Here is a 15,008-nt window from a genome sequence, read left to right on the forward strand (position 1 = left end):
ACTCTCGTCCCTTCCCTCTCTACGAGTTCCACGCGTTTCTCCTCTTGTCCCTACGACCCTTCCCGCCCCACTACTTTGTCGTGTGGCGCGCCCCTTGCGTCACCTCGCGAACTTCAACCAAGCTACCTATCCCCACCAAACGTCTGGCCAAGCAGTGAAAGAGAGTCAACGCGAGGAAGAGAAGCACGCACACGCCACGTATAAGAGAGAGATGGATGGAACGAGAATGCAGCGCATGCGCAGTACATCAGTCGCGGCACGCGGTCGCGCCCAAACGCATCTTCTCGCGATTCTCATATTGATGTACTACGCGCTTGCACTCACGGCGAACCGATTGGGTGCCTCGCGAATACCGAACATCTCGTACGTGAAGGATGAACGAAGCAGCATCTCGTTAAGAAATCGCTGCCAGATATACAACCGCTAAGCACCTTCGGTTGAGTTACTTTGAAAGCGTTCAAGAATTCGATCAGCGACAGATCACCGACACGCGTGACAAGGAGTTGAATATCCTGTTCTGTTACCATCTACGCGCGGTAAAGTCGTATGTTATATAAAGTATCATACATATAGTGTAACAGCAAAGGTATCAATGTTATCGTATTTATTTCTTTATCAGGGTTCGAGTGAATTCCATTTGCGAAAGGCGTAACTGGTTCTATATGAGCAACAGCCTTTCTATTCATTTCTTATTTTTGTTAAGATAAGCGATATTTACTCGAGAATAAACTAACGTGCCGATTCACATGCATCTTTCACGCGACAAATTGCGATGCATCCAGTCACACACAATTGATTACACTTTCGAAGAAGATTCACTGGAGGTCTCCACGTATCCGCAGCTTCCACTGAGACCGTACTCTTGCACGCCCCGAACCACTCCATCCCCTCGGGTCTTCCTTAGAAAACATTTTTCCTTTTTCCATTCGAAACCGGAGCAACCCTTTATCCTCCGGTCCCATCGCTGAATTCTTCAACGATACAATTCCCGGCGCGGTGTACAGTGGCCTCGCGAGCTTCGCGCCGCGAAACGAGTCCATGGAAAATGGCGCTTCTGGAGCGGGGTTAACTAATGAATTCCGGCGCGGTTCTGTGCCGGCTCCTCTGCGTTTCGAGGTCTTATCACCGGTTGGAAATCAGCCTGCTTGGCAGATGTTCGCCGAAACCTCGACCTCTCTCTCGTTCTTCTTGCGTTTCTTTCGCGGCCAGACGCGTTCCACGTCGCCTCCACCCTCGTAACCTTCGTCGTTTACGTTTTACAGACGGAGAAACGTCGGCGCGCAACCGAGAGACTCGGCGAACTCAAGCCATCCTCGCCTCTTTTCTTCACCCTTCTACGCCACTAGCTGGATGTGAGTTACCGCGCTACGGAATGGACTCGTCGAATTATTTTCCTTGAATGCCGCCGCGGTATCGGTTTCGCGATCGCGGTACTGCCAGAGGGATGATATTAAAATTGAAATGGGCTCGAACGATGCCTCGATTCTTTGGAAAGGGGCTTTAAATAAAGGGTAAATTGTGTTTCCTTGAATAAATGAATGTTCGATTGCGGAATATTGCAAGTGGTTGGTTTAAATGGTATTTAGTCCGCAATTGAAATTCTCGTATCGTAGGTTGTAACGCAGTTATTTAATTCTAGAATATTTCATTTTGATTTGTATCTTGCGTTTCACGTGATAACAATTGTATAAAATTGCCTTGCATGTTTAAAATCTAAAGTAGTCTAAGATTGAATAATCTAACTTAAATTACCCTCATTTAAATATAGCAGTCAGGTCTTGAGAAGCTTTTATTTGTAGTATAGCATTATTTGTTACACTCATATTTTCTTAATAATGAGAAGTATTTGATTAATTTCTTCAATCTTCTAAAGAAGATTAGCAAACGATAAGAATCGAAAGAAAAAAGAAGAGATCTCGAAGTACCTATACCGAGTTTCCATTTGCCTCCGTTAAGTAGCGAGCTGTACCTACAAGAAGCATTCTAAAGGACGCATCCGCTTCTTCCCCTTTGCTACATACGTTTTTCTGAAATCTGTGCCGAACGCGATACCGACTGGCCCAGATTCAACCGCAAGTTCGCTCAAAGAAACTTGTTTCCGCCGCGCACAGGCATATATCATAGAGCTCCTTGTCCGGGGGGTTTACGAGAGGAAATGAAATTCTTTTTTACTCGCTACTCAAAGATACAATCGTATTTCTCCTTGGCGACGGAGGAAATGAAAACTTTCTGGGCGCGCCTCTCTGGTCGCCGCTTTACCATATTGCGCAAATAGAAACATTATTGAGATAAGAATTCCAAATTATGGCAAACAGCTTTTCAGCGTCAAATTCTCTTATTTTAGCAAAAGAAAAAAGAAGAAGAAGAAGAGAAAAAGAAAGCAAAGAAGTTGAAAGAAATTGTCGATGAGATTTCTATTGTCACGTGAAATTTTCCCCAACGATTGTTGGATTTTCTGTTATGGAACGATCATGAATTTCCGAGCCGATAATAGTACGAACCGAACGGTTACCGCGCTTTCGTTCGTTCTTCCTCTTGAACGCGATACCGACCGCGTCTTACAATAGGCGGAAACTGAAAACGTCACGTAGCAGAATGAAATTCAACCACGTATTCCCCAGGAACGTCAAACCGGTCTGATCGCGCGCTGTCCACATTGCTCGAGTACACACTGCCTCACGACGCCTTTGTCACTAGGCGACTAGCTCGTCTTATTTGTCATTTCTTTTATAGGAGTCGACGTCCCACGTCCTTAGTCGCTTCGAACCGTCGATCGAGCAACAGGAAGACCAAAGATTCTTTTGACGAGACTCGCTTTCTGTTCTGGTGTCCTTTGTTGAAGTTTCTAATTTGTAGGAATTTTTATTCGTCGTTACAGCGTACATTCTTTATTAGCACATCGCCCATGGAGAAACCTCACTTTTGAACAAACATGCTTCCATGATGGAAGTCGTGTTAATTGATAATTATGAGTTATACGAGAGATTGATAATTTGTAAAATTGACAATAAAATTGTGCATCATTTGCACAAGCGATGACATATTAACAGTCCGAAGCTATTAATGACTATAATGTATAACTTGTACTTAATGAATTAAATTGAAAGTCCATGTATTTTGTAAAGAATCACTCAAATTCGAAAGACTGCATTCTTCCAATACTCTGAGATTCCTACTAAAAATTAAGAATTGATTATTTTGTTTACTTCGATAACTTTAATGTTAGTATTGATCTTGTTTGCAGGCATACGCTCTATTATGCATATACTTTCCGCTGCATTCTCTTCCTACTCGTATCTTTCCTTTCCACATCTGCACAAATTCTACAATTTCTTATCTTTCATTTGTCGATCACGCGATACATTCATGTTATTTACTTTCGATTTGCCCTTCTGATTTTCATATTGACGAAGTAAGATTAGAAATGCAGGAAAGGCGATATTATTTCTTACGCAAAAGTCGATAAATAAATACACGGACAAAAATGAATTCCTATAGCAGACATACATCACTTAACCATTTTATCTTTCGTAAATTCTGATCACTTTCATCGCGGCGATTTTTCTCAACGCTTAACCACTATCGTCTGTAGTTGGAACAATTACATACTTCGTCGTTGAACGTGTTCCACAGTCAGTGTGAGTATCACGATTGTGTGATCAAACGACCATGGTGAGATCTGACGCATCGAAGGGCGCGATAGGTGCTAATTAAATGCGCCCTTTGACGCGATACAAGACCCACAGACCGTCTAACAATGAACATACCCTTCGTAATATTGATCGGTGGCGTGGTGTTTCACAGTAAAATAAAGGCGACTGTTACACGCGGTGTGATTGACGGCACAAGCTCGAATTCTACAAACAAAATAAATTGCCCGTCAATCATGCTTAATTAGAGATATTTCCTTCTTCCCACGTTATCAAAGACATTTTTGCACCCGAACGGATCGTGCACGCACCGTAAATGCAAGAACACCGTTTGATTTTCATTTTCTTCCTTTTCTCCCACTACCGATACATCGTACTCGGCAAAACGAGTTGGAAACTAATATTTAGAACTATACCAACGGTGCCGTTAGCAAAAGTATACTGCTGGGAGTACGTTAACGTTCAACCACATGGGGTCAACATTACACGGTGAATTATGCTTCTAATATCGGTTTACTTCCGTAACCCTCTTTATTAAGCTTTCTGTTGCATTCTGCTACGAGTGTTATGGCGAATCAACATTTTCATCGATGTTCTAATGAATAATATGTTTAGAGGGACTGATAACGCGGCTCGGTTACATAACTCGGAAAGAACGAAAACCATGCAGTATATTCACCAGAGATTACAGATATTCGACCGGTATCGGATGCAATTCTTGTATCGAACGGTGCTGTGTACATTGTACATACATTTTGATATAAAGCACCGTTAAAATCTCTGCTAGTAGTATCGGCGTAAAATGCAATCTAGCAAATCTCTCTTTTTTTTATTCGGCAACATCAACCACTATAAATTCTTCCGTTAATCGCTCGTGTTGCTTAAATTTCATTACGTATTTTCAGATTTCAATGGTCTTTGCTTCTCTCTGTTCCTTCTCTCGGTTTAATCAAGAAATTTGCAGTTGACGTCTATCTATATACATACATATATATAGAATGTCGTTTAAATGTTCATAATCAGTGATTCATTTCATTCCATTCGTGACATTTATGTAGTTTGTATTTAAAAATTCTGAAACGATCTTATTTGCTGTTCATTTTTCAAACCGAAAGTTTCTCAATTAAATATACAATTTATAGTATAGTCCAAAAGTTATTACAATCTTTGCTCTTCGTTCGTAATACTCGAAAGCAAAAGTTTCTCTAAAATTAACTTAATCCTTAATCTGCAATTACTTATCGATCAACCGATACGAGACGATGTGTGACAGCAAAACTTGGTTCGATAGTTTGCAAGTTGCGCTGCGTGCGGCATCGAGAGACTCGCAAGCTTGACGAGCATCTACGCCCGAATTGCTTGCAATTTAGCAAATCTATCAGAAATCACGACTCCTTAAGCGGCCGTCGATCAGCGTTCACCGCGCCGTTTAAACGGCTCCGCTTAGATTAGGCGACGTCTCGCGTCGAATCCGGGCCATCAGCCGAAACGCATCGCAGTCATTAAGCCGGGTATCGATTAAGCAGCATCGCGGGGATGTTTGTACATCTACGGTGGGCCGATGCTGTCTGATTTATTAACGAACTCGAATGCCTCCGCTGGAAATTAACCTTGTCTATCCAACATGTTTCTACACGCGGTGCAGACACGATCGTCAGCGAATTCGTCGACCAATGGTACATTAACTAATTACTCCCGAGCGAACTTCTAGACACTGTTTGGTTATTGGAAGCTAGATATACATTATGTTAGTTAGCAGTCGATTTAATTAAGTTGCACGCGCGACGAAACTCGCGAGTATCACGGTGACAAGGTGAATTGAAACATGTAGATAGAATTGAGGTTCGTTACGTTAGAAATGTTATTTATGATACTGGTGAACTGAGTCCTCTAACACGAGAATTACTAGAGTGGTCAAAATTATCAATTCGTAATTTTTTCATAGGAATTTTATAGATTTACAATGCAGCGTTTCTACAGATTTGAACGATTTTTCGTAAAATACGCAAATGAAATATGTTTCTTTATTGTGGTATAGACTTAATCCTATTCTTTGCGATTTAATTTCTATGATACAAGTTGTATATTGTAGTTGTCGGTAGTAATCGGTTAAGATTAGGAAGGATAGATATCGTTTGGTTATTGGGAGCTGGTTATAGATTATGTTAGTTAGCAGTCGCTTTAATTAAGCACAGATACGACGGAACTCGCGGATATCACAATGACAAGATAAATCGAAATGTGTAGATGGAAGAGGATTGAGTTGAGGTTCGTTACGTTGGAAATGGGCTAGGATATTAGTGAACGAGTCCTTTAATCCTAGCTCTACCGGTATGGTCAAAATTACTATTTCGTAATTTTCCATAGAAATTTCGTAGATTCACCGCGGTACATTTTTAGATATTCGAATGATTTTTCGTAAAATATATCAATAAATAAAGGAGCTTATATTTCTTATTGTATTATAAACCTTGCTCTCTATGCTTTGCACTTTAATTTTTTCGATATAAGCTGTATACTTTAGCCGTCGGTAATTCCAGTTTAAGACTAGGAAGGAAAATATTACTTGGTTATTGGAAGCTGAATATACATTATGCTATTTAGCAGTCGCTTTAATTAAGCCCACGTACGACAAAATTCGCGAGTATCACAGTGAAAAGGTAAATCGAAATATATAGACGGAAAAGGATTGAGGTTCGTTACGTTGGAAATGGCGTAAGAAACTGGTGGACGAGTCCTTTAAGACTGGAAAGGATAGCCTGTAAGCTCCGTGAATCGTCGGTTTCAATCGTTTAGACATTTATCGATTACGGCGTGCAGGGTTACCTTCGTTAACGAGATATTTAGTTGAGACGCCTGAAGAGAAAGAGGAGTTCTCGTTGGTACGAGCCAACGAACTGAACCGAGTTTACTTGGTATCGATGTAAACAGGGAAATTTCCTGCTGGATAAAGCCGATCCCCTGATGAAATTGCGATTAAACCGTCCCTTGTAAAGCGCTTAATGTCTAAGTATTCTCGGTGCGTAGATTGCAGTAGTTTTTATGGACGCGGAAATGTTCGAATAAAAATAATATTAATAAAAATAATTATATGTATATATATATTTATGCTGTCATTACAGTAATGATCATGCATTTATTAAAGTCTATAACAGTGTATCTATACAGAATCACTTTAGTATTTCGTATATCGAAGACGATCATAGCAGATTTTTTAGTCAAGTGAATAATAATTTTTAATGAGAAATAATGTATAGACAAATATAAATAAGAAAAATCAATCTCAATCATCTCGGTGGTACTCCATGTTTATGAACAAATTGAAGAATTTTTTAATTGTGATATGAAAATTCTGTCTGTTATTCTTGTGGAGTAAAAATAGAATTTAGATACTTGAACAGCATAACTTTGCGGATGTAACAATCATACAAAAAAATACTTTCAGTTACCTCGTATCAAAAGCTGATCGGGGAATATAAATAACACAGTCTTTCATTGTTCCTACAAAATAACTAAAACAAAACTACTGGAAAATGTAATACTCGCTGTGATATTCCAAGATCGAAGAATATCCACCTTTATTTCGCGGGATTCGTTCTCTGTCATCCTCAAATTGTTCCCATCATTAACGTCGATGAAAACGAACAGCAAGGATATCCGAGGTGATTGTATTACAACTCCGAAGAGTCATATCCATGTATCATAAACTCGAACAATTTCTCGTCCGGTCTCTTCGCACGGCACCAGCGATCCCGTGTCTCGGTTGTTTCCGATACAAAATTGACTCAGTCTCGTGTTCTCGAATAACGTTCCGCTGCAACGTTTCTCCGAAACAGGAAGACGGAGGAACCTACGTTCCCTTGAAGCGGATACACGTCGATATGCTGTGCTAACGACTTCTATTATAAAACGAATTTCTCATGCATTACCGTACCACGTTCGTCGTAAGCTTCTTTCCTTCGCGATAGATTTTCGGTGCTATAGCATCAGATAGAAATGAGAGAAGCAGAGAATGTTCCTGGGACAAACGAGTCGCTCACAGGCCAAGGTTCGCTCTTTGAAATTTTTGAAATTTTAACGCGGAAGCACTTGATTGATGCGGATTCTTATTCATTTATGGGAAATACAAAAGATACAAAAATGCGCATGGTACGCAAAAATATATAAAGAAAACGATGCAAGGTGCTCTTTACTACATTCAGTAGATGAAACAAATTTGTAGCTAAGTTTCGTTTCTTTAATTACGTTCGTGAAAATATAAATTTGCATTAATATCCAAAGTCTATTTTATAATTTCATAAAATTTTTCCACCTTTTATTTCGCGGAGTTAATCGATTTGGCAAACAAGCAAACGGCTCGGGATACGGTTCCATCGTGAAATTGATGAAACTGGTCTTTCGACAAGCATCTCGTCCTCCGATATCGTCACGGTTACGGTATAAATCAAAATGCCCAGCCTGACTGGAAGAAGCCCGAAAGGTAGAACAAAATCCATAAATTTCCGGTTTGCCGCGGCCATCGTGGTTTCCGTCAGAAGTTCGTTCAAGTTCCGAAAGTAGTATATCCGGCGGTCCCTCTCGACCCACGAGCCAGGCGTAAATAATGCGAAGGCCACCGCGGCCGGAGGATAGCTTTTGAGGGGTAGTTACCCTCTTTCGCGGCGCGAATAGTCGAGACGTTCGTAAACAATACGAGTTCGTTTGAAGGATAAAGGATCTCTGGGATTTTTCGAGGAACTTGTCGGTGATGTTAAGGATGGGTTTGTTTTACTGGAGGAATTTCATTATCCACTCTTCTTTAAGGAGGTTGCGGTTTAATTTGATAGCTATACACGTGAAATCTTTTTAAGTACATGTTAAAAGATTTGTTCGTACATTTGTTACATGGTACAATAAATTTTTATGTGTTCCAAGCATAGCTACATATATATAATACCGTGTATGTGTATGTGTTTGTAAACTCTGTGTCCAACATGTTGGTGTTATTCCTATCGTATGTTTTTATAGGTTTTACGCATCGATCAATCGATTGGTTCGAGCATATGAAATATTCTATAGATATGAAAAATAAGCAGCTGTAGATAACAGTGGACTATCGATTTCGATGAAATTAAACATTTTTCATATATTCCTGTATTTTAAGGTAAAAATTGTCGCAGGAGTAAGTTCACAACGTCTTTCAAATACACCATAACCCATAGTACAATATTTTGAAAAGACTGACTTCCTAAAATTAGATAAACTCATCTCGTATGTCTGCCTCAATTGTATTCCTTGTTCTTGTTCGTCTCTCTTTCAACTGTATTCTCTTCAAAAATTCATAAAATAATATCTTCATACGGGATAATGAAAGCACAATGTCTCATTCTAACGAACGCACAATTCTCTGGAGAACGACGGTCATTGAAAAATCCCCGCGAGTTCTCGGACAAACTACAAGTTCGGGTTAAAAGTTACCGTATCGACGAGCGGAACGTGCAACTCGAAATGCGCGAAAAACCGCACGAACGAGACCGTTGCAGAAGGGATGTGTAAAACGCTCGCATCGAATTTACGAGTTTCCAATTTTAAAGCAATCGACGAACGGAGAGCTGCTGCGAATCACGAGCACAGAAACTCATGGCTCTTCTAGTTCCTCCATTATGAAACTTTGTAGCGTTGCCGCGCAGCCGGAAACCGTGGAACATCACCCTTTGAAATTTTCGCGCGTAACGTAAGTACAAGCGCGTGCTTAGTAGTCTTGTTTTACTTACGTTCGTGATTAGTGTTGAACATTTCAGAGGAATAAATTATTTACTTCCTCAGGTTTATTGGTCAGGTTTACAGTGAATGATATAAGAAATTACAGAATCCAAGATATTTTATAAAGAATAATATTTGTAACATAATTATGACACTCTTTTATAAGCTTTGCACCTCGTCGTACTTTTAAGTCGTACAGTAATCCTAATTAAAATAAAAATATTCATCTCAATATTATATAACCCATTTCATAATAAAATAAATTTAGGTGTAACATGTAAAGTATAGTACATCCTATTCTCTCCGTATCGAACCCAACAATCGATGTTCCCATTGTCGTCAACGTTCCTTTAGTTCATAGTATCGTTCGTGTCGTAGCGGACTTTAAAACCTTCCCATCCTTTAAATCTTCTCGGTGTTTTCCTTTGCGCGATTCGCTTTTATTTCCCTTCGTTGCCACCCTTTCTGCCGGTACCCTCCCGCCCTGATTCCACGCCTTGGAACGAACGACTTTTCCGCGGAGTCGATCGTTTCCATTCCGGAATTTCTCATCAAGGTTTCGCGCCGCCGCCGCGTAGCTAGCGGCTGACTTGCTCGCCTCGGCTCCGCTCGTAATGAGTTCCGCGCTTTGTGACTGCTCGCCGCTCGCGCCTTTTGTTCGCCATAATAAAAGGACTCGGCGTTGCCGACTTCAATTAGGCTGCAGGTCGAAAGTCGCGCTCGGAAGTATCGGCACGGTGTGAAGAACATCGACAATTACGTTCGACTTCGGTTGACGAAGCGAAGTCGGTTCGATTGCGTTTGTTCAACCGGTAGCAGTCGCTTGTGGTAACCTGTTCGTCGATCGAGATGAATCGTTCCGCGAAACTACTCCCTTGCAGACACGTTTTTACTTCTCAGGTGTAATAATTTCATTCTGTAACTTGGTTCTTTTGAACTTCCTGGCTAAAGCTAATTCTCGATACTTCAACGGTCCTTCAACAACTCGTGGCTCGATAATAATTTATGACTTTTCTCTCAACTTTCCAACGATTTCCAACGATTCATTTCAACATTAGACTTGAACTAATCGCATATATATACATACATATTTGTTACGTGCGATCAGATCTCCACGTATACATAGAGATTTCTTCTTCTCCTGTCATAACAGGAACATTCGCCTGGCTTTCGATTACGTATTTGTCATCCGTGCTAATTATCACTCACAAAATCTGGTGTTCTTCTTATTCTTCTTGTTATGCTTGTAATGTGGTAACATAAATTGTAACTTGACAAGATACGGAGCTAATTTCAAAAATATTGGAAATATGTCACATTATGGGATTGGATTTCTGGCGTGGCATTATTACATTATTACTAACTCGATGGAATTCACAGATTTTGACCCTAATTTATGTTTATTTCATTACTAGATATCTAACCTGTTGATAGGTAAATATAGTACAGTGCATAATTGAGCTTTCAGATGCTTATCTATATCTGAATATATATATGATGAATAATTAATCAAAAATTTGTTGTAAATACATTACGTGTATAATATAAATCCTGAAACAGATACCGAAATTTGTATAAACAATAATTCTCTAACATTTATACATGGTACCTAAAATCTGTCTCTGTGTTATGTATATTTATATAGTCGTATCAATTGCGAGGTCAGGTTCCTGATATTGTCACCGTCACATTCGATCATTTTTACCTCGTTTGACGATAATTAACGGCACACACGATGCAACATTTTCGCGGAAATTAGGCGACGATTCGAAGCGAATCGTCGTTGCTCGTTACCCAACAGGATTTTCCCGAAAATTTCGAACAGTGACGCGTCTTCGTGGTGAAATATCCGCAGATTACGCGACTAATATACGTCAGCGGGTTCAGCCTCCGCAGAATTATGACGAAGATGAATTCATTGTCTGTCCTCGCGCGGATTGGAGTAGGTACACGTAATTCATCAACGTAATTGAGCGCTGCTCGCGAGTTTAGCGACGACGAAAGAGAGCGTAGCCTCTCTTTCCTCCCGCGAGCCATTTCGTAATGGCCCGTTAATTTCAGCCCTTCTGTTTTCACAGACTTTGCTGCCAACTTTCTTCCGCGTGGATACGCCGCGCGCGGCTTTCTTTGCCTTTCAACGCACGACACTGACCATCCCTGTGTCTCTTGAAAAATTCAACGAATCCAGCGGAACGATCCTGGCTCACGGTTAATTGGCCTCCGACACTCCATTTCGCAAATTGCAAAAAGCAATGCCAGGATACTGTTGTACGTAGGTGCTGGCGTCGAGTGGCTGCAGTTGTTACTGGAAAATCGCTGGGACGGACGAAAGGAATTCGAACGATGGACGCGCTTACGCGTGTGACCAAGTGCATCGTGCAGGGAATCAGAAATTAAGTCTGCTGGCATGGCTGATGTTGAACAATTGTTAGTTTCGGTGAGCACTCTACTAAATTATTCCACTTTCCACGACGTCCGTGCAATTCGAAGAATTTCGCAGTTTCGGAAAATTCATGTTGCGTTGTTTTATGTACAGTCGTTCCCATAAATGTTTACTATTTTAACGACAATTCAGATATGTATAATATACTTTTAAAATGATGATTATAGGATATCTAATTTTTCAGCCCCGTTCGTATTAGCTGAGATCACTTTGACAAGATGGTCGTTTGCGAGTCAAATTATTGATTAAATCGAATTTAAATTATCGAATGAAGAAAAAGGACATTATTATGGAAAATAAATAGAGAATTCCAAGAATATCTGAGTCCATATCGCGAGGATGTTCTGTCACAGAAGATGGTATAACGATGACTGCATAAATATTTCAAGCATCAAATTGTTATATCTGAACAAGTACGATGTGATTATCTCTTAATATTACGAGATGAACTTGTCTAAAGCCTGATATTCGACGTTCTTTACAAGCAACGTGGCAAGTCGACGCTATATTAGCCCTCATCGAGATCCTCTTTCGCAGACGAGATCATCAGACGCACCGGTTCACGGTCGTCGCGTACAAACAATGATTATTAAGTTTGAGATACGGGACTAGATTGGCTGGGTAAATTAGGCACATTAGCCTGTATGCACAAGGCCGAGATAGTAACGCTCGTTGTTCCGAGACAGCATCTTCGTTGCAAGGGAACGAAGAACGGTTGGAACGCGAGTCGCGCGAGAGGAAAAAGGCCAGGAACAAGAAAACTCCATTACCCCGCTCCTTGCCAAGCATTCTTGCCGGTGAAAGATCTTGCTTCAACGATCGCTAATTTCTCGTAACAGAATCCTTTCGACGCCCTTTTAACATCCACGTCAGGAAAGATCCTCGGGTTTCCTCGCGTACGCTGCTTTGTGTGAAGGATATGATTGCCGAGATACGATCGCTTGAAATGTTTCTTCGGCGACATGACAAAATGAGAATTAGGTGTGAGAAAAATTGTTGGTTCCGATCGAATCGATCGACGGATGTTTTTTTCGCCGAGAATTTTTTATACTTTGGTTACCTAACGTTATCATCAAATTTAATAGAGTTATGAAACATGTGTTTAAGAAAGTTTTTGATTGGTTTTAGAATATTTTTTTTTTAAATATCTGGAAAAATATATAGTTTGATATTGGAGTATTTTAGATTCTTTTTACTTCAATTTCGATTAACGCATCAATTAACGTTATTAAATGATTATTCTACCTCTGGAGTCGTGAAGCCGTTTCATCAGAAATGTTTTTAATACGCACGACCATTATTATTATTATTATTATTATTATTATTATTATTATTATTATTATTCATTTGTCCGGAATAAAATCCAGCCAGTCTACCTTAACCACTTAAGAGATATAAATAGTGATTTTTCTAAGAATCAGGTCGAACACCACTAAATTGTTGAAGCAAGCGGTGCACAGAAGCTTTGCAACCTTGTCGCTTCGTATGTAAATCGAGCAACTCGCCCGAAAATAATTTTCTATCTTCAAAATGAAATCCTCGGAAACGCGTGTTTTTGACGAGTATACTCGTCGTCGTTTATTTTATGCGGCACATTTTCGGTACACGTCTTTCGAAGAGGTCGCAACAGCTAACTGGTTAACGTGAAATACGTAAGAAGGTGTGTAAACAAACAGATCTCCAAACAATCTCAACTTTATTTTGCATCTTCCTCTAAACAAATTCGAAAAACACGCTCGTAAAACAAAACCCCATACACCTTTCTCTAATTCCTACAGAGCCTAACTCTTTCATCCTCCCAATCTGTTCCAGTTGGAAACACGGAATTCTCTGTTTTCATCTCTTCCGAACAACTTCCTGACAAAGTGGCTCGTTCTCAAGTGGAACGCAGTCGACGGCAACGTGTCCGAAAACACGAGGCAAACGTTGTGTCTGGCGAGCGGAAGGCACGCGTCTCCTTCGGCTTCGTAATCTAAGCGGAGAGCGAACAGTGCCTAATTCTCGTCCAATTTTCAGCGTAGGGAAACCGGTTAACGGCACGACGCAACTCGTAGTATTCGCTGAAACGAGTTTCGATAAAGTTAACGCCGACCAGTACCGGCGACACTCTGCTCAGACGTTTAGATAAGTTAACTGTCGCTACGAATACACGAATATCCATGTATTAACATAGATGTAACAGTGTATTCGTTTTTCAGCTCCTTTGCACGATTGAGCTAATATCATTAGAGGAATTTCATTAGTTTCGAAGTATTAGCGAATTCTGTCGTACGATGCTAATAACAAATTCTTTTATTCTTACTATGCAAAATATAGCGTTTTGTATATATTATGTTATCTAATTTAAATCAATAGAAATATATTAACATACAGATGTGTTATTGGTTGAAAATGTGAAAATACTAAATTATAAATAGCTTTTGAAAATATCATATCGAGTATAAATTAGTTGGAATAAAATGTTCAATAGAATTTATTACGCAAAGGGCTATTGGTATCATTTTCTTAATTATCGACTAATCAGCAAGTTTGTTATTTATATCATTAATTTAAAGTCAAGTAAAAATATTCAGGTTATATCTATCGATCAATCATTCTGTTACGATCGTTCGTAAAATGCACCAATAATGTGAATTATTTAGCTCGTAACTCGTAAAATTATACAATTATTTGCACATCAGAATTCTACAAGCTACAACGACCATATGTACAATAACTTGTAGATTCACTGATATTAATAACCACTAATATTATTATTGAGATACGTATAATTTTATGTGCTAAACTAAGTTAGATGCGTAGTAGTGATACTTGTATTTGAATATCAATGTGTGGAAGTATGTGTGTGCGCGGCCTCTCGAAAACAAATGAATGTTAACTGTTCAGTCGGATATGGAAGAAAATACTGAGACGCGTGCAAGTGTGTATCGATGAATATCTTTGAAATCGCTTATCAAATAAATATATAACAATTCTAATATGAATTCTAAGTGTAAATTTAGTGGTCCTATACCATTATTTCAGCTATTAAGATCCAAAATTCTTAACAATTATTGTGCAAAAAGGCCCGAGTTTCGACGCTCGTGGCTTGATCCATCCCTTCGTGCTACCCTTGGGTATGTTTACTCCGCGGAACAGTTGGCTCCGGCAGTGATATCCGTCGTCCTAGTCGT

General features: G+C 39.8%; 1 protein-coding gene and 1 long non-coding RNA gene across 4 annotated transcripts in view; one reads left to right on the forward strand and one right to left on the reverse strand.

Annotated features, from left to right (window-relative positions):
- Window positions 1-15,008, reverse strand: part of LOC100643169 (bifunctional heparan sulfate N-deacetylase/N-sulfotransferase) — a 368,987-nt gene that overhangs the window by 163,605 nt on the left and 190,374 nt on the right. The window lies entirely within an intron of this gene.
- On the forward strand, window positions 6-14,592 carry LOC125385834. 2 transcript variants are annotated; one of them, XR_007225510.1, is made up of 4 exons: window positions 6-536; window positions 1,263-1,511; window positions 11,471-11,829; window positions 13,648-14,592. It is a non-coding gene; the product is annotated as an uncharacterized LOC125385834 (long non-coding RNA). The 2 variants fall into 2 exon arrangements; XR_007225511.1 differs by lacking the exon at window positions 13,648-14,592 and adding an exon at window positions 12,020-13,146.

The sequence above is a fragment of the Bombus terrestris genome, chromosome 10 (assembly GCF_910591885.1).
Source record: "Bombus terrestris chromosome 10, iyBomTerr1.2, whole genome shotgun sequence".
In the NCBI taxonomy this organism is placed as follows: Eukaryota; Metazoa; Arthropoda; class Insecta; order Hymenoptera; family Apidae; genus Bombus; species Bombus terrestris.